The sequence below is a fragment of the Poromitra crassiceps genome (assembly GCF_964638095.1).
Source record: "Poromitra crassiceps genome assembly, chromosome: 14".
NCBI classification, from domain to species: Eukaryota; Metazoa; Chordata; class Actinopteri; order Beryciformes; family Melamphaidae; genus Poromitra; species Poromitra crassiceps.
The window spans coordinates 29,129,367-29,151,863 of record NC_139633.1 but is presented as its reverse complement, the minus strand read 5'-3'; the positions used below and the strand labels follow the sequence as shown (position 1 = coordinate 29,151,863).

Below are 22,497 nucleotides of genomic sequence, written 5' to 3'. Positions count from 1 at the left end.
AAGACTTATTTACTTGAGAAATAAATAACAAAATTATTGAGTGTTGTCCGATAACTAATTGATTAATCAACTAATTGATTCCACATTAGTCAAGGCAACTTCTACGTGCCTGATGAATGCATAATTCAAGTATAAACAGAATAAATCCAATGCAGGAGGCGGCTGTTTTGCAGCTGAACAAAGCAGCATCAGGGAACTCGGTGAATTAACTTTCTCAATCAAAGCTTTAGAGAAGGTGTTTGTCCAAACTGAGGTTCCTCATCTTACAGCATCAAAGAAATTGTGGGTTTTGCTGCCTTTTTTTTTTTTTCCCCTCCAAGGAATGCACAGGATTGCTGCCATGGAGGAGGAATGGAAGAAGGTACGTCACCAACATCTTCTGTCACTGTATGCGTTCACTTTGCTTTAGTTGCTTGTAGTGCACTCTGAGCAAGCCTGGTAAACCATCCAGAGCTGGGGTGGGCAATTATTTTTCATGGGGGGCCACATGAGAAACCCAGATTGTTGCCGGGGGCCGAACAAATATTGTCATGCCTTAACCCAGGAACTTTGATGAGAGGACCACAAAAAAATGTCGAGGGCCAGATTTTGCTGAGGGCTGGGGGCCAAACGGCACCGGTGCTAAAAATTTTGGGGCATTTGAAGTCTGGTTTAGAGGAATAACTCATTTTAAATTAACAGTTGTCATTATTCAGTCTTAAACACCAATATTTGAAACTTTTCTCACTCACTTCTGTCACCACTTGCTCTCCCTGCAAGGCTTGAAGTTAACTTTTTTGACCACCTGCCAATATGGCTGCTAGATTTTATAAAGTTACCAGCTAATTAGAATTTCCACTAGCCAAAATGTTTTTCTTGAAATAAACCAGAATATGAGTGGGTTAATTTAAACATAAGTATCAGTAAGAGACCCGGGATTCTCAAAGCCTGTGTTGAGGGTCACACAAATGCACTCTTGAAGCTAAATAAATCCAAAACCAACAAGTTAATTATTTACATTTTTACTTCAATGTAGAACAGTCATTTCTTACACATGAGATTACTTTCAGCCTTTTATCCATAAAGATTATTGAAAGATATTCCAGACTGAAATGTTATAACAGAAGTGGAGTATTGGCCAGAATGATATGAACATTTGGACACTTATATTCAGTGGGTATCTTGCGTGTTGCGTCCAGTGCGGGCCACACAGGAGGCGCTCGTGGGCCGCATGTGGCCCGCGGGCCGCCAGTTGCCCACGTCTGATCCAGAGAGTAGCCTGATCTCAACCTATTTGAATAACTTTTGGAAGGACAGTTGTGGTTTGTGGACCAAAATATCTTCTTTCTTTCATTCACCTGCAGCTGCAGCATGCTGTCCTTGCTCTGCTGACACAGCGCCTCCTGCTGCTGAACTCTGTCCCTCAGCAGCGAGCCAGGCTGTCCACCAGCAGCTGCATGCTCCACCCACATAACTCCACAGTGGTTATGGCTCCGCCCACAGAAGACTCCACAGCGGTTGGACTCCACAGCGACCATGGCTCCGCCCACACACGCATCCAGTGGCCAGAGCTCTGCCCAGCTCTCCGCCACCTCGTTCAGCACCAGCAAGCGGTCTGTAGAACGCAAACAAAGACTGACATGCCGATGCTCAACTGCTAACGCTGTAAAGTTGAATGACATGAGGAGCTGTTTAACACTGAGATATCTAGTATCTATCTAAAGCGACTATTACCAGGTTGAGTTTCCAATCTTCACTAGCTCCTCTCCATCCACAGTGATCTCCTTCGTGTGTGTGTATAGTGATGGAGAACACTGAATGGGAGCGACTGCACAACACAAAAAAAACCCAGAGTTATCGAAAATTGAAGCTAACAAACAAAGAGTCGCCTCTACATCAGATTATTTTGTTTTTTTTGTTTTCCAAGTGTATTTCCCAAGTCACTGAATGAATGGCTGCTGCGTCAGGTACTTGGGAGTAAGGGTTCATGAGTGTGGAGGCGGTCTTCCTCTTGGCTGCTACTCTTTCCAGCATCTGATAGACCTCATCCTTATTGCGGACAGTCGCCACCTCCAGACCCTTCATCACCACGCCATGCTGAAAGACAGAACAGTTCGCGCCGATACCCTCTGTGCTGAACAGCTCCTCGTAGATCTCCGGCAGGGAGACTTTGATCGAGAACTCCATCGAGTCCTCAGACAGCTTCTCAAAAATCTTACTAATAAAAGATGTCTGTGTATATACAAGTTGGCTTTTGGTTTTTATCCACTCTATAGCTTAGAATTAAGATGTAAAAAGTCTCTGCCAAGTGTCAGAATACAATGACATTATGTGAGTTGGCTTTTGGTTACAGTGAGATCTCCAAGGAAGTATTGAGGAATTTGTCCTGCGCTAGAAATTATTTAGAACTTATTTTAACTGCAGTCTCATTCTCAAGAGAGACCTGGTCCAACAGCAACACTTGGGGACAAGGTAAAGACGAGTCATAAAGTGAGCACCAAGTTTAACCCCCTAGTTTAAAATGGCCTGTCAAGGGTTTTCCCAGGGGGGCTCAAAACAAATTGAGGTCTCATAGGAATAAATAGCTTAAGTGTGTGATTTGGTTGTGAAGAGATGGTTCAGAGATGCAGCAGTTTGGGGGGAGATTTTGTTTTTCCCAATCAGAAACACGTGCGCTTTCAGACCTTTTTTCTGTATTTGCAGACATGGTGAGTCATGTCGACAGCAATGTCAGGCTATCAAATAACATAATCGTGATGGAGGGAGGGGGGGCTTTGTCCAAGTGTCATCGTGTGAGGGGAGGCTCACAGTCTCAGACTTTGAAAACCCCTGTCCTATAGGGGAATCAAGCTGGACAGCTTCAGTAGGCTAGCCTGGTACGTGACCTGCTGGTTTACCAGGCTGTTGGGTTCCAGGTTGAGGGTGCAGAGTAGAAGTACTGTATGGACTGAGGGGGCGGAGGCTATAGCCACACTAAAAGAGTAGACCTTTAAAAGCAGATTACCATACCACAGGGCAATAATCAGTGTTGGGGGTAACTCATTACAAAAGTAACATATTACATGTAATATATTACTTTTAGCAGTAACTCAGTAATATAACTTACATATAGGATTTCAGTAATATTATACCAGTTACTTTCTCAAGTAACTCAAGTTACAAATTTAGTTACATTTGATTAAATCTAAGCACATATTTAAAAAAGATACAATCATTTCCTAATCAAACTTATTTGTTTTTATGCAAATAACCACTATAGATGACAATAACAAAGGAAAAGAATAACATTTAGAATTTTTGATTGTTTACATTGACTTCAAGGCGGTTGAAATAATTTTTCAGGATGGTTTCCGGGGCAGCAATGTCATTCTGCTGCTGCTGTTTTGGTAAAAGTAATGCAAAAGTAGTGTACCAAGTAATGAGTTACTCTACACAGAAAGTAATACTGTGTGAAGTAACTTATTACTTTAAAATGAAAGTAACTAGTAATATGTAGTATATTACATTTTTAAAGTAACTTGCCCAACACTGGCAATAATCCAGATGACGCAGAACCAATGAACAATTTGGTGAAACAATGGTGTAAGAAACGGTGCACACATCAACATCAACAGTTTTTAGAAAGATGTTCAGTTAAATGAAGGTTATATTTACTCTTGAATTCCATCTGCGAACCCAGCCCATCAGGTCTGGAACAGGGATCTTGGATGTTCAGAGCATTACATTTGCTGGTTAACAATGTGGAACAATTTGGATGGTACTTCCAAAAAACCATTGCAAATTGCAACCAAATTGCAATTTCTTGGATTCAAAAACTTAAATGGACACATCAAAATTAGATAACGTCCTAAAGCAGATATATATATACCATCAAGGAGCAGCCAGGGCGAGGCCGAACACACTTTTGAACACATCCACTATACATAATACAAATATGTACAGTATACTTAAGCAATATAGCATGAGAGCCAGTGTGTTGTGGCAAATATATCCCGCTGATAGTGGGATAACTGCTGAGCAGCGGGATATATGCCACAACACATGCAGCTCGAGTGCTATATTGCTTTTATAAAATGGTTTCCAAGTATGATAATATAATAATAATAGTAATACTATAAGTCCGACTGCCATGGCATTCTGGTAGAGTCAGTTGAAACACTACTGTAAGGCGGGACCGCAAGAACGTGCGGGTGATTTGATTGGATCGTTCTGGAGACTGAAGTTGACATTGGCCAATCCTGGCGCTTGCTGAGAAGCTGAGAGCTTTCTGGAAAGCCCGACACGCAGCTCGAGCACAGCGCTGCATTCTCAGCGCTTGCTGAGAAGCTGAGAGCTTTCTGGAAAGCCAGACACCAACTAACGTTACGGGGTTAAATGCGGGGTTAAATGCGGGGTTAACAGCCTTTTTTTTGCAAAGAAGACATTAGCCTTCTTGAACAAAACATAATTTTCTGCGAAGTATTAGTAAAGTTATAAGCGAAGATCGATTCACAAGGATCTGACAGCTGTCTCCGCCATTTGTTTTTTCTACATTGTCATTTGGGGTAACCAAAGCCTTTTAGTAAGAGAGTTGCCATGGCAACTCATAACCCATGGCCATGGGTTATTGGAGTGGGTTACGGGATTTATACAATGGCTGTGAACCAATCAGATTGCTTGATTTGAGATAGCCGTTTTATAATGTAGTATATAGTATTGTCACGTAAAATGATACAGACTATTTTTCCCCCCTGAATTTATCAGTTGTTTATCTCTCTCCTTTCTGATCTGAAATAGTACTAAGGCCAATTGTAATGTGAATTGGTTGCTGCCTGGGGTGGGGGGTAGGCGTTAATTGTTGTGTTTTTGTTGTGTTTATGTGTTTGTTATGTCGAAACAATAAAAAAAAAGTTGATAACAAAGAAACACATGCTACTGTATGTGCACACTTAAACACATGCACATCGACACACAATCATTTGAACAAGGAAACATACACTCCTAATTATGCTCATAAATACACATACACACAATTATGCATTCATAAACACGCACATACCGGTGTGTGTGTGTGTGCGCGCGCGCGCGTGTGTGAGACACACACACACACACACACACACACACACACACACACGTCAGGTTTATGAAGTGACCAGTGGAGAGCAGCCATCCATCTCCTGAGCACCGTCCACCCACTCAGTCCCCCGGGGGGGTGGGGGAGGGGGGGGGGGGGGTCATCTCTTTATGTGCTGCGGGCAATCCCTTTCACACACACACACACACACACACACACACACACACACACACACACGGACACAGAGACACAAGATGCACACAAATAAAACTGTACACATTTACAGTATTCTATTCTATTTGCTATATTTTCATATCTTCATTCTTTTTCTCATCGTTTTGATAGGGCTTTTAAGTGTAGTGTAGGCGTTATTATAGATCCCACTGCACTTGTGGGCAGAACATGCCCTACGCAGCATTCAATGATTATCTCAATCTGCCTATTTGAGGCAAGGTGGTGTTGGGCGTGTCATGTCATAACGTTAAGCTGTTATACAGGGCTTTTTCGTTCACATCTTGTTAACACATCTGATTAGCACACATAGCTAACGTAGTAGCAGCTAGTAGCACCCTATATGTTCCCTTAGACCTATTCCCTCAGTCCTATGTTCCCTCAGCACTATGTTCCCTCTGATCAGTAGCCTACCTAACACGATATTTATTTTCCCAGGATGGTGAAGACATACTCTGCCTCTTGATTGGCTTACCCTGATATTTTACACTAAGCTTAACCAATCATCACTCCCCATGCCTAAACCTAACCAACCATCACTCCCCATGCCTAAACCTAACCAACCATCACTCCCCATGCCTTACCCTACGTCCTACCTAACCCAATCAGAGGCAGAGTAGGGCAGGTCATGCCTTCGCCTAACCTTACAGGGAGGCAGCTGGATTCGCGCAAAATCATGAGATCACGATCACACCACAAATCCATCCATCCTTGCCACGCTCCAATCTATAGGTTTGAATCTGAACCTCCAGGGGTTCACACCAATCAGAGGCAGCTACGGGTGGGCTTTGGTGTGACGCCAGCGAGAGCGAGCCCGTGATCGGCAGATGGTTCATTCAATCACCTGCCAAGTATTTTTCGAAAGTGCCTGCCCTTTGACATGGCATGAGGGAACATAGGGCTGAGGGAACACATAGGGCTGAGGGAACATAGGGCTGAGGGAACATAGGGCTGAGGGAACACATAGGGCTGAGGGAACACATAGGGATGAGGGAACATAGAGCTGAGGGAACACATAGGGATGAGGGAACACATATTGCTGAGGGAACACATAGGGATGAGGGAACACATATTACTGAGGGAACACATAGGGATGAGGGAACACATAGGGATGAGGGAACATAGGGATGAGGGAACACATAGGGATGAGGGAACATAGGGATGAGGGAACATAGGGATGAGGGAACATAGGGCTGAGGGAACACATAGGGCTGAGGGAACACATAGGGCTGAGGGAACACGTAGGGATGAGGGAACATAGGGCTGAGGGAACACATAGGGCTGAGGGAACACATAGGGATGAGGGAACATAGGGATGAGGGAACACATAGGGATGAGGGAACACATAGGGCTGAGGGAACACATAGGGATGAGGGAACATAGGGATGAGGGAACATAGGGCTGAGGGAACACATAGGGATGAGGGAACATAGGGATGAGGGAACATAGGGCTGAGGGAACACATAGGGCTGAGGGAACACATGGGATGAGGGAACACATAGGGCTGAGGGAACACATAGGGATGAGGGAACACATAGGGATGAGGGAACACATAGGGATGAGGGAACACATAGGGATGAGGGAACACATAGGGATGAGGGAACACATAGGGATGAGGGAACACATAGGGATGAGGGAACATAGGGATGAGGGAACACATAGGGATGAGGGAACACATAGGGATGAGGGAACACATAGGGATGAGGGAACACATAGGGATGAGGGAACATAGGGATGAGGGAACACATAGGGATGAGGGAACATAGGGATGAGGGAACACATAGGGATGAGGGAACATAGGGCTGAGGGAACATAGGGATGAGGGAACACATAGGGATGAGGGAACATAGGGCTGAGGGAACATAGGGATGAGGGAACACATAGGGATGAGGGAACACATAGGGATGAGGGAACATAGGGATGAGGGAACATAGGGATGAGGGAACACATAGGGATGAGGGAACACATAGGGATGAGGGAACACATAGGGATGAGGGAACACATAGGGATGAGGGAACACATAGGGATGAGGGAACATAGGGATGAGGGAACATAGGGATGAGGGAACACATAGGGATGAGGGAACATAGGGATGAGGGAACATAGGGATGAGGGAACACATAGGGATGAGGGAACATAGGGCTGAGGGAACACATAGGGATGAGGGAACACATAGGGCTGAGGGAACACATAGGGATGAGGGAACACATAGGGATGAGGGAACATAGGGATGAGGGAACATAGGGATGAGGGAACACATAGGGATGAGGGAACACATAGGGATGAGGGAACATAGGGATGAGGGAACATAGGGATGAGGGAACACATAGGGATGAGGGAACACATAGGGATGAGGGAACACATAGGGATGAGGGAACACATAGGGCTGAGGGAACACATAGGGATGAGGGAACACATAGGGATGAGGGAACACATAGGGATGAGGGAACACATAGGGCTGAGGGAACACATAGGGATGAGGGAACACATAGGGATGAGGGAACATAGGGATGAGGGAACATAGGGATGAGGGAACACATAGGGATGAGGGAACACATAGGGATGAGGGAACATAGGGATGAGGGAACACATAGGGATGAGGGAACACATAGGGATGAGGGAACATAGGGCTGAGGGAACACATAGGGATGAGGGAACATAGGGCTGAGGGAACACATAGGGATGAGGGAACATAGGGCTGAGGGAACACATAGGGATGAGGGAACACATAGGGATGAGGGAACATAGGGATGAGGGAACATAGGGATGAGGGAACACATAGGGATGAGGGAACATAGGGCTGAGGGAACACATAGGGATGAGGGAACATAGGGCTGAGGGAACACATAGGGCTGAGGGAACATAGGGCTGAGGGAACATAGGGATGAGGGAACACATAGGGATGAGGGAACATAGGGCTGAGGGAACACATAGGGATGAGGGAACACATAGGGATGAGGGAACATAGGGATGAGGGAACACATAGGGCTGAGGGAACATAGGGCTGAGGGAACATAGGGATGAGGGAACACATAGGGATGAGGGAACATAGGGCTGAGGGAACACATAGGGATGAGGGAACACATAGGGATGAGGGAACATAGGGCTGAGGGAACATAGGGCTGAGGGAACACATATGTGGAAGAGTGAGGGTTTTGATCCTAGTTTCTCTCTTATCTCTCTAAACACGGACAGTCGTGGAATTCTTGGTCTGACTCAATGGGCCCATATTTCATAGCAACACTTTGAGGTGTTAAAGCAGGAAGCAACGCAGGTGTAACCATTAGCATTGATGAGGGCACCCGGCACTGGAACACCTAAACAGAATGGAAGCATATAATTAATGGTATTAGTTACAGCTGCTTTACTTCCTGTTTTACCACCTCAAAAAACGGTTGCTGTGAAATGGGTCCATAGAAGGATCAGCTCTGCCAAGCGAGACTATGGAATTCTGCACTAAGTCTATCTAACAGTAGAAACATTCTCAGATTTGAGTCTGAGAGACAACGTCTCATCAGAATGAGGGTCTAAATTGGGGGCCTCGATATGAAAAAGGGTCTACTCGCCCTAGCCGGGGTGAGGCAGGGTGACCCAAACACCTCCAGACCTCCACTTCCAGTCAAAGAAATGTCTCTCTGTTACAATCTGCTGGGAGGCACAAAAAAAGTCCACTTCATTACCATAACAATTTTAACTGCAAGGGTGGAAGCAAAGTGAGGTGGGAACAATCGTATTGTGTCTTCCCCCATGCATATACTCTCTCTCTCTCTCTCTCTCTCTCTCTCTCTCTCTCTCTCTCTCTCTCTCTCTCTCTCTCTCTCTTTGTCACTGGCTGCCCACTCGGACCCCGGGTGACGATGACCCTTTCCGGGGGCGAGCGAGAAGGCCAGAGCGGGTAAGTTTCGGTCGGACGGCCAAACGTTTGGCTGGTGGTCACTTCAGGAAGCCTCTCCGCTCTTTCTCTCCACCTCTCTCCATCTTTCCATCTCTCCCTCTCTCTCTCTCTCTCTCTCCCTCTCTCCCTCGCTCTGTCGCTCTTGAGGGAGAGGAGGCCCGCTGAAGCATCGACTTGGGAGCCTGAAACAGGAGGAGGATCTTCACTGCAGGTGAAAGTGAGTCTAATACTTGAACGCTTTTGTCATGTTCTGGTGGCAGACAATGTCTCCTTTGATATGGTTATATGGTGATATGGTTTGGTTGGTATGACTCAGCTTATTTGGGGAAAGAATAAGCCATTTTTTAGGCCGTATATCTTTATGGTGTAAATTCACAGTACTTTAATTTAATGAAGCAGGCCTATGGTATCAAACTGATGTTAAATTAGGATAGAGTATTCTAAGGGAAAAACCTCATAAATTGACACTTTTCAGAAGTTAAATTTGATTTTTGTTCATATCTGTTGTTTACCTTATGCTCAATGGCTGCAGGTCATCCTTTCTCCTCCTGTTTATGACTAAATCACTTTGTATGAGACCGAATATGTGGTTGTGTGTGTGAAGTGGAGTAAAATATGTGGAAAAGTTTGGGTTTGTGCAAAATGGGAATATACATATACCCTCAAAACATCACAAGCCTCGTGTTGCCACATTGTTAGATAAATACTCACTGGACTCATATATAAGGAAATAATAGAAAAATATCATGTATTCCAATGTATCTGTTATTTGCAAAGGTTTTAGTATCCTCGTTTAGCCTTCACATTCGAGTCTTCACCAAATCAGTCATTTATACAATACTATATAGTTAATTTTGGTGGTGATATATACAAAGACAATGTTTCAAACGGTCCAATTGTTATCAATACACTGGGATTTGTCAAATCACAGCAATTGTGAAAAAGGGTTAGGGTTAGAACAGCAAATGTGGCTCTAAATGATAAAATGCTGATTATAGAATGGTAGGAAAGTATAAAGAAAGAAGGCAACTTGACTGCATGCAGTTCTGTCATGTTTCATCACCATTGCCTTGTTTCTGTTCATTTATGGAGTCCCACCATTGGATGTTTTCTGTTTATTTTTGTGTGAGTTAGCCCATAATTATGAACTACAGAAGGTACATAGAGGTGTTCTGCCATACATTCTTTATTTTTTTTTATCCATTCTTAAATACATATATCATAACATTTCTGTAGCCTACCATTCTGGGGTCTGAATATGTTCCTAGTGTGCAGTAGTTTATTGGATATTGTTAAAAACTACTACTCCAAACACAAAAAGACTTCTTTCCACTCTGGTCTTTGTACTCAAAAGCAATGATTTGAGTCTCCAAAAGTGAATTACCTTATTTAATTGCAATCATAAATAGATACATTATTGTACCATTTTGGGGTCTGAATATGTCCCCAGTGTGTGCTGTAGTTTATTGGATCTTGTTAAAAATGTTAAGCTCCAAACATAAAAAGACTTTGTTCCACTCTAGTCAAAAACAACTCAAAAGTCATTTGAAAGTCTCCAAAAGCTAATTACCAAGACAAGCTGTAAGTAACGGACAACACATTCTGGGTCGCACAGATTTGGCTGAAACCATTCATCGTGACTTGACCATCATTGATATGTGTGTCTATTATCCAACACTCAGCAGTCAATACATGTCCCATGAATATGCAATCAGTTCTATATTGACGGCCGGGACAGAGGTTTCTACCGCACATCCACAAACTTACACACCCCCATCAGCATGTTTTTGCCAGAATGAGAGGCTGGAAAAACAGCTCCTGTATTTACATGAATGCTGGAACCATAGGATGAAATATGGATCTGTTTTTAGACCAAATCTCCCAGCCATCTCTGCAAGGCCAAACCAACAAGAGTTTGTTTCCTTTCACAATTTGAACAAAACCTACAGTTTTATTATGAATGACAGCATCATAATAATATAATAATAATAATAATAATAATAATAATAATAATAATAATAATAATAATAATAATAATAATAATAATAATAATAATAATTAAATAAATAAATAAATAAAATCCTATATCAGAATGAAGCATCATTCTCTTTTAAAGGACAATAGGTAGTTGAAGGCTTTCGTTGACAAAATAATAACACTTTTACACACTGGCTGGCTCCTGGATTTTGAGAAAATCCAGCCTAAACTATGATTCTTGAATCTGGAATTATATATATATATATATATATATATATATATATATATATATATATATATATATATATATATATATATATATATATATATATATATATAAAATAGATAAACTAGATGAATAGTCCCCATCCAAAACACCTGCTCTTTCAATATGAATGATAGCACAAAATGAAGATGATTAATGGTATTTATTCAGAGGATGATGGATCACCTGGTTGGCAAAATGCTACCTTTCCAGAATATACATCTAGAACATGAAGTAATGCCTTTCTGTTTCTTTTCGTACTCTTGTTTCATAATGGATTTGAACATCCAAACTTCCAACCCCCCGATCATCTTCTCCATATAAGTTCCTCCATATCGCTTATATCAAACAAAAACACATATGCTGAAATAAGCTGCAGCAGCAAATAGTACAAGGATACAGCAAAGACAAATAGAACAAAAAGATAATAAAGTACAGAGAAAATGGGAGTTGAAACACTCGACGGACAATTTCAACATTATAAGAAAAATGTAGTATGAGATCAGTGTGTAGCTACAAAAGTCAAAATAGAGGAAGCCTAATTGTCTTGTTGATGCGTGTCTATTCTTGTTATTACAATGTGTTGTTTTTAACAGCCTGGCCGCCAGAATAAAATGTCGACATTGTACATTTCTGGAATCCATGGATACGTAGAATATCATTTCTGAGCCCAAAAATCCTTTGCATATCATGTTTCTAGATATGTGTAGATCAACCTGTCATATTGATAGTGTGGCAGTAAGAGTGCTGTGGTCAGGGTGGAAGGAGGGCGTAAACCAGGGATACTCAACTTGCTTTGCCCGGGGGCCACTTTTGCAAAATGACACGAGGCCAGGGGCCAGTTAATAAACAAACATTAAATATAACTTTTTTTCTGGAGCAGATGGTAGGTTTTTGGGGTGTCACAGGATAGTTAGTGAGGTTAAGTTAAGTTAAGTTAGTTAAGTACATAATTGTAAGTGCCTGGGCGGTGAGCAGATGGCCATATCTGACAATTTAGCTTAGTCAAACTTTATTTAATGTTAGTTTTCATTGTTGAAGATTTCCATTTCGTTCTCTTTGGCAACACCTACGGTGATGAGCGGTAATTGCAGGTGGGATCCGAACAGTGTTGCATTATGTGACGTTATTCAGTTTGTTCGGGCCATATGTAACCACCCGTAATGCTAGCAGAGACCACAAAAAGGTAGCTTGTTATACTTCACACAAGAGTTGTCGGGAACCATACAGTACAGTGGATCTATTGTGTTAGCTTCACCTACCCTCACTGGGTTTTTTATTTTGATTTGATTTGATTTGATTATTTGATTTGACAGAGACATCACAAACTGTCCCAGACTTAGCTAGGAAGCTACATTTCATCTGCAGTCCCTGGGTCCCTAGATGATAGAAGGACAATCAAAAACACAATGAAACAGTTACAATGTAAATCTGATACACATGCATGTACATAATCCAATTCAGGTACAAAAGCATAAAATACCATAACACCTACAAAATAACTTATTCATAACTCATAACTTACTGCTTTTATAAAACGGTTGCGACGGTTTTAACTTGACAACATAAACATTCTAAATTGCCGCTAGCTTACTTCCTGTTGCAGTGTGATGCTAATACAATAGCTGACAGGAAATAAGCTAGGTTTCAAACGGTTGCCTAGCAACACAATTCAGTGAAAACCGTCTATAACAGTGCGATGAGCATAGACCAGTTTTTGGTTGACATGCATGCGTTGGCTGCAGTTATGATTACGAATCCACTATTATAAAAGCCTTTTACCTTTTCATACCTGCTCACTGAGTACCTTTTTATTTGGGGAGGGGGGGTGTACTCTTTCATATTTCTTACATTACTGAATAACTTTGGGTTTTTAATATCTAAAGAAGAACAGGACGGCTAGCACGTCGACGCCCCTGTGTTGTGTCTGATGTCACAAAAGCGATTTTCCTTTTTACGCGGGCTCCAGGGGTCACGAAACTCGCCCGAACGACAGACGAGCGCGCAGAACTTCAAACTCGAGCTGCAGAAAAGAAAAACAGCAAACAAACAAGCGAAAAGGAGGCAGCTGGGATGTTGTGGTGTTTTTTTTTGGGGGGGGGGGAGTGGTGACACCAGGGTGCAGAGTGGGAGCTGGAAGGGGGGGGGGGGGGGTGCAGGCAGCAGGCTAGCAGGCCCGGCCCGGCCCGGGCTGCAGCAGCCTCAGCACCGAGACAAAGATGGTAGGAACAAAACGGGCGGCTGACAGATGATTAATCGGCGTGGTGGGCTCGGCCGCGCCCGCCGGACCCCCGGCTGACACCCAGAGACACAACACAAAACCCAACCCCCCCCCGAAGACCCGAGGGCCGTACGAGCGTGGGCGAAGGGTGCGAGCAGGGCACCGTCCCCACGGAGCTCTCTCTGTGTGTGTGTGTGTGTGTGTGTGTTTGAGAGATTCACAGTGAGATTTTGTGTGTGTGTGTGTGTGTGTGTGTGTGTGTGTGTGTGTGTGTGCGTGTGCGTGCGTGTGCGTGTTTGAGAGATTCACAGTGAGAGATTTTGTTGGTTTGTGTGTGTGTGTGTGTGTGTGTGTGTGTGTGTGTGTGTGTGTGTGTGTGTGTGTGTGTGTGTGTGTGTGTGTGTGTGTGTGAGTGAGAGAGAGAGAGAGAGTGCACGTGTGTGTGGGAGGATGTTTGTGTTTGTGTGTTTGCTTAGAGATTCAGAGCAAGAATGTGTGTGTGTGTGTGTGTGTGTGTGTGTGTGTGTGTGTGTGTGTGTGTGTGTGTGTGTGTGAGAGAGAGAGAGAGGGAGAGTGTGTTTTTGATAGATAGATAGATAGATAGATAGATAGATAGATAGATAGCTATAGATGTAGATAGATAGATAGATAGATAGCTGAAGTGTGTGCATGGCTGTGTGCTCAACTGTGTGTGTGTGTGTGTGTGTGTGTGTGTGTGTGTGTGTGTGTGTGTGTGTGTGTGTGTGTGTGTGTGTGTGTGTGTGGTGCGTGTAGTGCAGTGTGTGGATGCACCAAACCCCCATCTGCCACTGGGTGGGCGGCTCGCCACACAACGACAATACACACCAACATTTTTGTAACTGTGGGCGTTCAATAGGCTCAGAGAGAGAGAGAGAGAGAGAGAGAGAGCGAGAGAGAGAGAGAGAGAGAGAGAGAGAGAGAGAGAGAGAGAGAGAGAGAGAGAGAGAGAGGGAGGGAGAGAGAGAGAGAGAGAGAGAGGGGAGTGGAGCTCCCTCTCTCTCATTGTAATGAAGTTGTAATGGACACATTAACAGATCAGATTAGGAGGATTATTGCAGTGTTCAAGTCAGTGTTGTATTCAAGTCACTACTGTGTATCTCAACTCCATGTCGAGTCTCAAGTCTCCAGTGTTCGATTCTGAGGCCACGTCAGAGTCCCATTACCTGAGTCCGAGTGTGGAGTTATTGAACATGAGAATGCACACGAGTTATTGAACATGAGAATGCACACGAGTTATTGAACATGAGAATGCACATGTATAGGTGGAACACACGTGTCTGCCCGGGCATGAAGTTGAATAATGTCACGGTATTAATGTAGCTCAGTAGAGCACTACTGGAATGAGTCTAAAGTAGCACTTCCAGCTCGTACGTGTAACAGCCAATGGGACTTTTGTATGGGGATTTCGGTTCAATGCATGAAATAAGAAGGCCTGTGGTTGACGAAAGTGACGCATTTAGGCTTCAAAAGTAATAAAAGTGGTCCACGTTTGTGAAGATTATCCTGCTGAACAGAAACGTCGCTGTCTCATAAACTGTTGTTAACCACAGTCACAGGCCTTATTTCATGCACACGCCCCACCCAGTAAGGGCGTGTGGGTAGGGTTCACCTTGTTTACCTTCAATACCGACGTACTTTATGTACTACTTGAGTATTTCTATTTTCTGCTACTTTATATTTCTACTCCACTATATCTCCAGAGGCAAATATTGTACTTTTTTTTTTTTTTTTTTGACAGAAGGAGAGCTTCTGTTGGAGGAGAAGAGTGGCGCACGCATCCCGCGGCGTTTACCGGCCGCTTCTCGGTGGATTCCAGAGGCGCGGGAGGACCGTGGAGTCCCAGGGACGTTATTAACGTGGGCCAGCGCGGACGTCTCCGCTCAGGGATCGCCGCCAGCATCGCCCGATATTTACGCAGGAGGAGGTAGAGCTGCAAGTACAGTAGGCTCGCTAACGATTATTTTCATTGTCGTTGAATCTGTCGATTATTTTCTCTCGAATCTTAATCGATTAGCTGGTTGCTCTAAAATGTCAGAAAATGGCGAGAAATGTCGGTGAGTGATTCCCAAAGCGAGATGATGTCCTCAATCATCAATTGTTTGTTAAAAATTTATCGGTTATCATAATGGTTGGCGATTAATTTAATAGTTGACAACTAAAGCAAGCATTGGCATTTGTTGGATAATATTTGATTGGTGTGCCATGGGCTAAACAAACACAGACAAACCGGATTGAACATGTGGAATCTGACCAAACATCTCCAAACATGGACAGACGGCTATGGACAGTACACCAAAACATGCATCTGTGTTTGTCTGTGTTTGTTGTAGAATGTTTGATTGGTGTGCCATGGGCTAACACAGGAAAACAAGGATTGAACATGTGGAGTCTGACCAAACATCTCCAAAACAAGAAGTCAGGACAGACAGCCCCGGCACACCACACACCTCTGTGTTTGTCTGATGTGTTTGTTGTAGAATGTTTGACTGGAGTGCGATGGGCTTAATGGACGAATGGTTGCAGGTCTAGAGACGTGGAGGGCGGCACCATGGCGCACGGCCAGTCGGATCTCAGCCACATGTACGTGGGCCCTCACGCGGGCCCGGCCTACTCTTGCAGCGGGGACATGTACCACCAGGACCCGGCCTACCTGCAGGCCTACAACCCGGCCCCGCCCCCGTCCTACAGCTCAGCACTGCCCAAAGCCAGCGTCGACCCAGGCGCTCTGCTCTCCATCATGCCCGAGTATGGCGGCTTCTACCCAGTGGTGGGTACTCGAGTACTCCAAATCTATACTCAAGTAAAAGTAGCCTTACAAATATTCAAGTATACAAGTGAAATTTGCCATTTGTGAAAGTAAAAGTTTAAAAGTACTTGGTTGATAGATTATTCAAAGTACAAGTGACTTTCCATTTGAATATTCTTAGGGTGTGCGCAGGCCAGTGCAAAAAGAATGAAGTATAGCAGGTAGGATTAATATCAAACAAATTAGAAATTCCGCACACCGTGCTCATTTCTAGGGTTGAGACTCTTTAGACCAGTGGTTCTCAAATGGGGGTCCGGGGACCCCCAGGGGTCCGTGGCACTTTGCCAGGGGGTCCGCAAAAAGTTTTCAGGAAAATAAAAAATAAAATATATTTTTTGCAAAAGCTTCATAGTTCAACGAAAATATTGTATGCTTTAAATCTAAAATCGTTCATGGATTACATTCTAATCTAACAAACCTATCAATTTAAAAGTCAAGCACGTTACCGTGGAAACAATTAAGCTTAGCCCAAAATCACAAATCAGAATGAGGGGGTCCCCAGTATATTTTCTATCTTGTAAGGGGTCCTTGGCTGAAAAACATTTGAGAACCTCTGCTCTAGACCAGTGATATTCAACTTGCAGCCCAGGGCCCAGATGCAGCTTCCAACAACAACAAAAAGGTTCTTTGTAGTGTGACAGTATGTGGGGGTGAAGGTGGTCTGAATGTCTTGTCTTATGTGTATGTATGTTTACAATCTGCTGGAAGTATGGCCTGCCTGCCCTACATGGTGCATGGAGAGAGACAGGGGAATACTGTAAAACATGTATAGACAAAGGTGGAGTGTTGATATCATGTAGGGGGAGTATTTGGAGTGTTTTTGAAAAGAGCAGCTGATGCTTCTGATCTATTGGAGAATGTAGCCAACCCATGGATCTATGAGCCAACCTGACAAACTTTAGTATGATGATGAGAATACTGCGAAGATTAGAGGTAAATGTACTTGCCAATAAGATATTTGCATACAACAGATAGATAGGGCTAAATAGGGCTAAATTAAAGCTGTAATAAAGGGTTAATTGACATGAATGATGACATCATCAGTCGGTGGCGTGTGTATGCTCAGTTGATGGATTGTTCATCATCAGTGGATATGACATCATCAGTGGGTATGACGGATAGCCTACAAGTGAGATAGATACAAGTTACCCACTCTCTATTATGTAAGATAAGGATAGCCTACAAGTGAGATAGATACAAGTTACCCACTCTCTATTATGTAAGATAAGGATAGCCTACAAGTGAGATACAAGTCTCCCACTGTCTCTCTCTCCCTCTCTGCCCCTCTCTTCCTCACCTACCCTTCTCTTTCTCCATGTCTGTCCTAGAGAGAACAAATGTATGTGTTACTTGTTGTAACTCGTTATACCCTGCTTCTTTTTCCTCATGTGTGTTACTTGTTGCAACTCGTTACTACCCTGCTTCTTTTTCCTCATGTGCGTTACTTGTTGCAACTCCTTATACCCTGCTTCTTTTTCCTCATGTGCGTTACTTGTTGCAACTCGTTACCCTGCTTCTTTTTCCTCGTGTGCGTTACTTGTTGCAACTCGTTATACCCTGCTTCTTTTTCCTCATGTGCGTTACTTGTTGCAACTCGTTACTACCCTGCTTCTTTTTCCTCACGTGCGTTACTTGTTGTAACTCGTTATACCCTGCTTCTTTTTCCTCATGTGCGTTACTTGTTGCAACTCGTTAAACCCTGCTTCTTTTTCCTCATGTGCGTTACTTGTTGCAACTCGTTACTACCCTGCTTCTTTTTCCTCACGTGCGTTACTTGTTGTAACTCGTTATACCCTGCTTCTTTTTCCTCATGTGCGTTACTTGTTGCAACTCGTTATACCCTGCTTCTTTTTCCTCATGTGCGTTACTTGTTGCAACTCGTTACTACCCTGCTTCTTTTTCCTCATGTGCGTTACTTGTTGCAACTCGTTATACCCTGCTTCTTTTTCCTCATGTGTGTTACTTGTTGCAACTCGTTACTACCCTGCTTCTTTTTCCTCATGTGCGTTACTTGTTGCAACTCCTTATACCCTGCTTCTTTTTCCTCATGTGCGTTACTTGTTGCAACTCGTTACCCTGCTTCTTTTTCCTCGTGTGCGTTACTTGTTGCAACTCGTTATACCCTGCTTCTTTTTCCTCATGTGAGTTACTTGTTGCAACTCGTTATACCCTGCTTCTTTTTCCTCGTGTGTGTTACTTGTTGCAACTCGTTATACCCTGCTTCTTTTTCCTCATGTGTGTTACTTGTTGTAACTCGTTATACCCTGCTTCTTTTTCCTCATGTGTGTTACTTGTTGTAACTCGTGACTACCCTGCTTCTTTTTCCTCATGTGCGTTACTTGTTGCAACTCGTTATACCCTGCTTCTTTTTCCTCATGTGCGTTACTTGTTGCAACTCGTTATACCCTGCTTCTTTTTCCTCATGTGCGTTACTTGTTGCAACTCGTTATACCCTGCTTCTTTTTCCTCATGTGTGTTACTTGTTGCAACTCGTTATACCCTGCTTCTTTTTCCTCGTGTGCGTTACTTGTTGTAACTCGTTATACCCTGCTTCTTTTTCCTCATGTGTGTTACTTGTTGCAACTCGTTATACCCTGCTTCTTTTTCCTCATGTGCGTTACTTGTTGTAACTCGTTATACCCTGCTTCTTTTTCCTCATGTGTGTTACTTGTTGCAACTCGTTACTACCCTGCTTCTTTTTCCTCATGTGCGTTACTTGTTGCAACTCGTTATACCCTGCTTCTTTTTCCTCATGTGCGTTACTTGTTGCAACTCGTTATACCCTGCTTCTTTTTCCTCATGTGTGTTACTTGTTGCAACTCGTTACTACCCTGCTTCTTTTTCCTCATGTGCGTTACTTGTTGCAACTCGTTATACCCTGCTTCTTTTTCCTCATGTGCGTTACTTGTTGCAACTCGTTATACCCTGCTTCTTTTTCCTCGTGTGCGTTACTTGTTGCAACTCGTTATACCCTGCTTCTTTTTCCTCGTGTGTGTTACTTGTTGCAACTCGTTACTACCCTGCTTCTTTTTCCTCATGTGTGTTACTTGTTGCAACTCGTTACTACCCTGCTTCTTTTTCCTCATGTGCGTTACTTGTTGCAACTCGTTATACCCTGCTTCTTTTTCCTCATGTGCGTTACTTGTTGCAACTCGTTATACCCTGCTTCTTTTTCCTCGTGTGCGTTACTTGTTGCAACTCGTTATACCCTGCTTCTTTTTCCTCGTGTGTGTTACTTGTTGCAACTCGTTATACCCTGCTTCTTTTTCCTCATGTGTGTTACTTGTTGCAACTCGTTACTACCCTGCTTCTTTTTCCTCATGTGCGTTACTTGTTGTAACTCGTTATACCCTGCTTCTTTTTCCTCATGTGTGTTACTTGTTGCAACTCGTTACTACCCTGCTTCTTTTTCCTCGTGTGCTTTACTTGCTGTAACTCGTTACTGCCCTGCTTCTTTTTCCTCATGTGCGTTACTTGTTGTAACTCGTTACTACCCTGCTTTCCTCGTGTGTGTTACTTGTTGTAACTCGTTACTACCCTGCTTCTTTTTCCTCATGTGCGTTACTTGTTGTAACTCGTTACTACCCTGCTTCTTTTTCCTCATGTGCGTTACTTGTTGTAACTCGTTACTACCCTGCTTCTTTTTCCTCATGTGTGTTACTTGTTGTAACTCGTTACTACCCTGCTTCTTTTTCCTCATGTGCGTTACTTGTTGTAACTCGTTACTACCCTGCTTTCCTCGTGTGTGTTACTTGTTGTAACTCGTTACTACCCTGCTTCTTTTTCCTCATGTGTGTTACTTGTTGTAACTCGTTACTACCCTGCTTTCCTCGTGTGTGTTACTTGTTGTAACTCGTTACTACCCTGCTTCTTTTTCCTCATGTGCGTTACTTGTTGTAACTCGTTACTGCCCTGCTTCTTTTTCCTCATGTGCTTTACTTGCTGTAACTCGTTACTGCCCTGCTTCTTTTTCCTCATGTGCGTTAATTGTTGTAACTCGTTACTACCCTGCTTCTTTTTCCTCATGTGCGTTACTTGTTGTAACTCGTTATTACCCTGCTTCTTTTTCCTCATGTGCGTTACTTGTTGTAACTCGTTACTACCCTGCTTCTTTTTCCTCATGTGCGTTACTTGTTGTAACTCGTTACTACCCTGCTTCTTTTTCCTCATGTGCGTTACTTGTTGTAACTCGTTATACCCTGCTTCTTTTTCCTCATGTGCGTTACTTGTTGTAACTCGTTATACCCTGCTTCTTTTTCCTCATGTGCGTTACTTGTTGTAACTCGTTATACCCTGCTTCTTTTTCCTCATGTGCGTTACTTGTTGTAACTCGTTACTACCCTGCTTCTACCCGCAGAGCTGCCAGAGAGACATCCAGGTGGCTACTTTCTCAGAGAGGAAATCTCTGCCGCACCCGCTGGACTCTCTCCGCGTGCCGCCTCCGCTCACGCCGCTCAACACCATCAGAAACTTTACGCTGGGCGCACCTTCGCCGGCCGCCGACGGCCCCATGGCCGCGGCTTTCGCCACCGGCCACCAGAACCTGGCGCTCAGACCCATCCTGAGGCCCCGCAAGTACCCCAACCGACCCAGCAAGACGCCCGTGCACCAGAGGCCGTACCCCTGCCCGGCCGAGAGCTGCGACCGCAGGTCAGAGATGGGAAAAGCACACACATTCTTTACTTAAGCAGGAGTTAGTTATTTGTGTGGAAAAAAGATAAATACTGATTCAACTTATTTACTCTGGTAAAAGTAAAAACAAAATAAGGCTACAGGCTCTGAAATGTACTCAAAAGTATAAAAGTTTAAAAAAAGTATTTCTACCAGCTGTTTCTATGCCAAGCTAACTGAACCTCATATCATATTGATATAATTTGAAGACTAAACTTAAAAGATCTCTACCAAACATGTTTTAAGATGTATACAACTCTACTTAAATTACTAATTTGTGTGATATGGTTTTTCCACAAAAATGTTCAATTAGCTCTTTAAAATCCTTAAAATGACATCTACTCCTTCTCCCTCAGGCTACATTGTTGATGTGATGTGACACACTACACTAGAGAGAGAGAGAGAGAGAGAGAGAGAGAGAGAGAGAGAGAGAGAGAGAGAGAGAGAGAGAGAGAGAGAGGAAAAGAGAGGCGGTCAAGCGAGCTAGAACCGTGCATGAAGAGAGAGAGCGGTAGTACTGTGAAAGCTGGGAGAGCGCGATACGAGAGAGACAAACGTTACATCGTTTTTGTCTGTCGTGCATTAAATCAAAAGTAACAAGCCTGTTTTGAAGATGTAAGGAGTAGAAATGCGTGTTAAAACGTCAAGTCAAGTTTATTTGTATAGCCCTAATTCACAAGCATGTCTCAGAGGGCTTCACAGAGAATACATGTCTAGCTAAGTCTAGCTAATAAACAGGATTGAACAATATTATATTAGGGAGAGAAAGAGGGAGGGGGAGGGGAGAGAGATTAAAAGTTATTTGTCTATAATATATTTGAAAACGCTATACTCAACTACAGCACTTAAGTACAAATACTTTGCCGCAGGTTCTCTCGGTCGGACGAGCTGAGCCGGCACCTGCGCATCCACACGGGGCACAAGCCCTTCCAGTGCCGCATCTGCCTGAGGAGCTTCAGCCGCAGCGACCACCTCACCACCCACATCCGCACGCACACCGGCGAGAAGCCCTTCTGCTGCGAGCAGTGCGGCCGCAGGTTCGCCCGCAGCGACGAGAGGAGGAGACACATGAAGATCCACCTCAGACAGAAGGAGAAGAAGTCCTCCTAACCGGCGTTGTAGAGGAGGAGGTGCGTGGAATCCACCTCAGACAGAAGGAGAAGGAGTCCTCCTAACCAGCGTTGCAGAGGAGGAGACGCGTGAAGGTCCACCTCAGACACAAGGAGAAGTCCTCCTAACCAGTGTAGTAAAGATAAAAGCAAAGAAATCTCCGGAAATCTATTTTGAAGCCAGCAATCTAAAAGGCATTCAGGACCAGAGTTCCCCCGTAAACTGTGTGGTCATCTGTAATTGTCCCCCTATGGATCGATCTCCGTCC

At 43.8% G+C, this 22,497-nt stretch overlaps 1 pseudogene across 1 annotated transcript; it reads left to right on the top strand.

The window, feature by feature from the left end:
- Positions 1 to 9,120: 9,120 nt before the first annotated feature.
- LOC310789121 (E3 SUMO-protein ligase EGR2-like) lies at positions 9,121 to 22,229 on the top strand (annotated as a pseudogene). Its single transcript has 6 exons — positions 9,121 to 9,158; positions 15,381 to 15,566; positions 16,006 to 16,057; positions 16,166 to 16,409; positions 20,806 to 21,098; positions 21,989 to 22,229. The product of its transcript is annotated as an E3 SUMO-protein ligase EGR2-like (transcript).
- Positions 22,230 to 22,497: the final 268 nt, after the last annotated feature.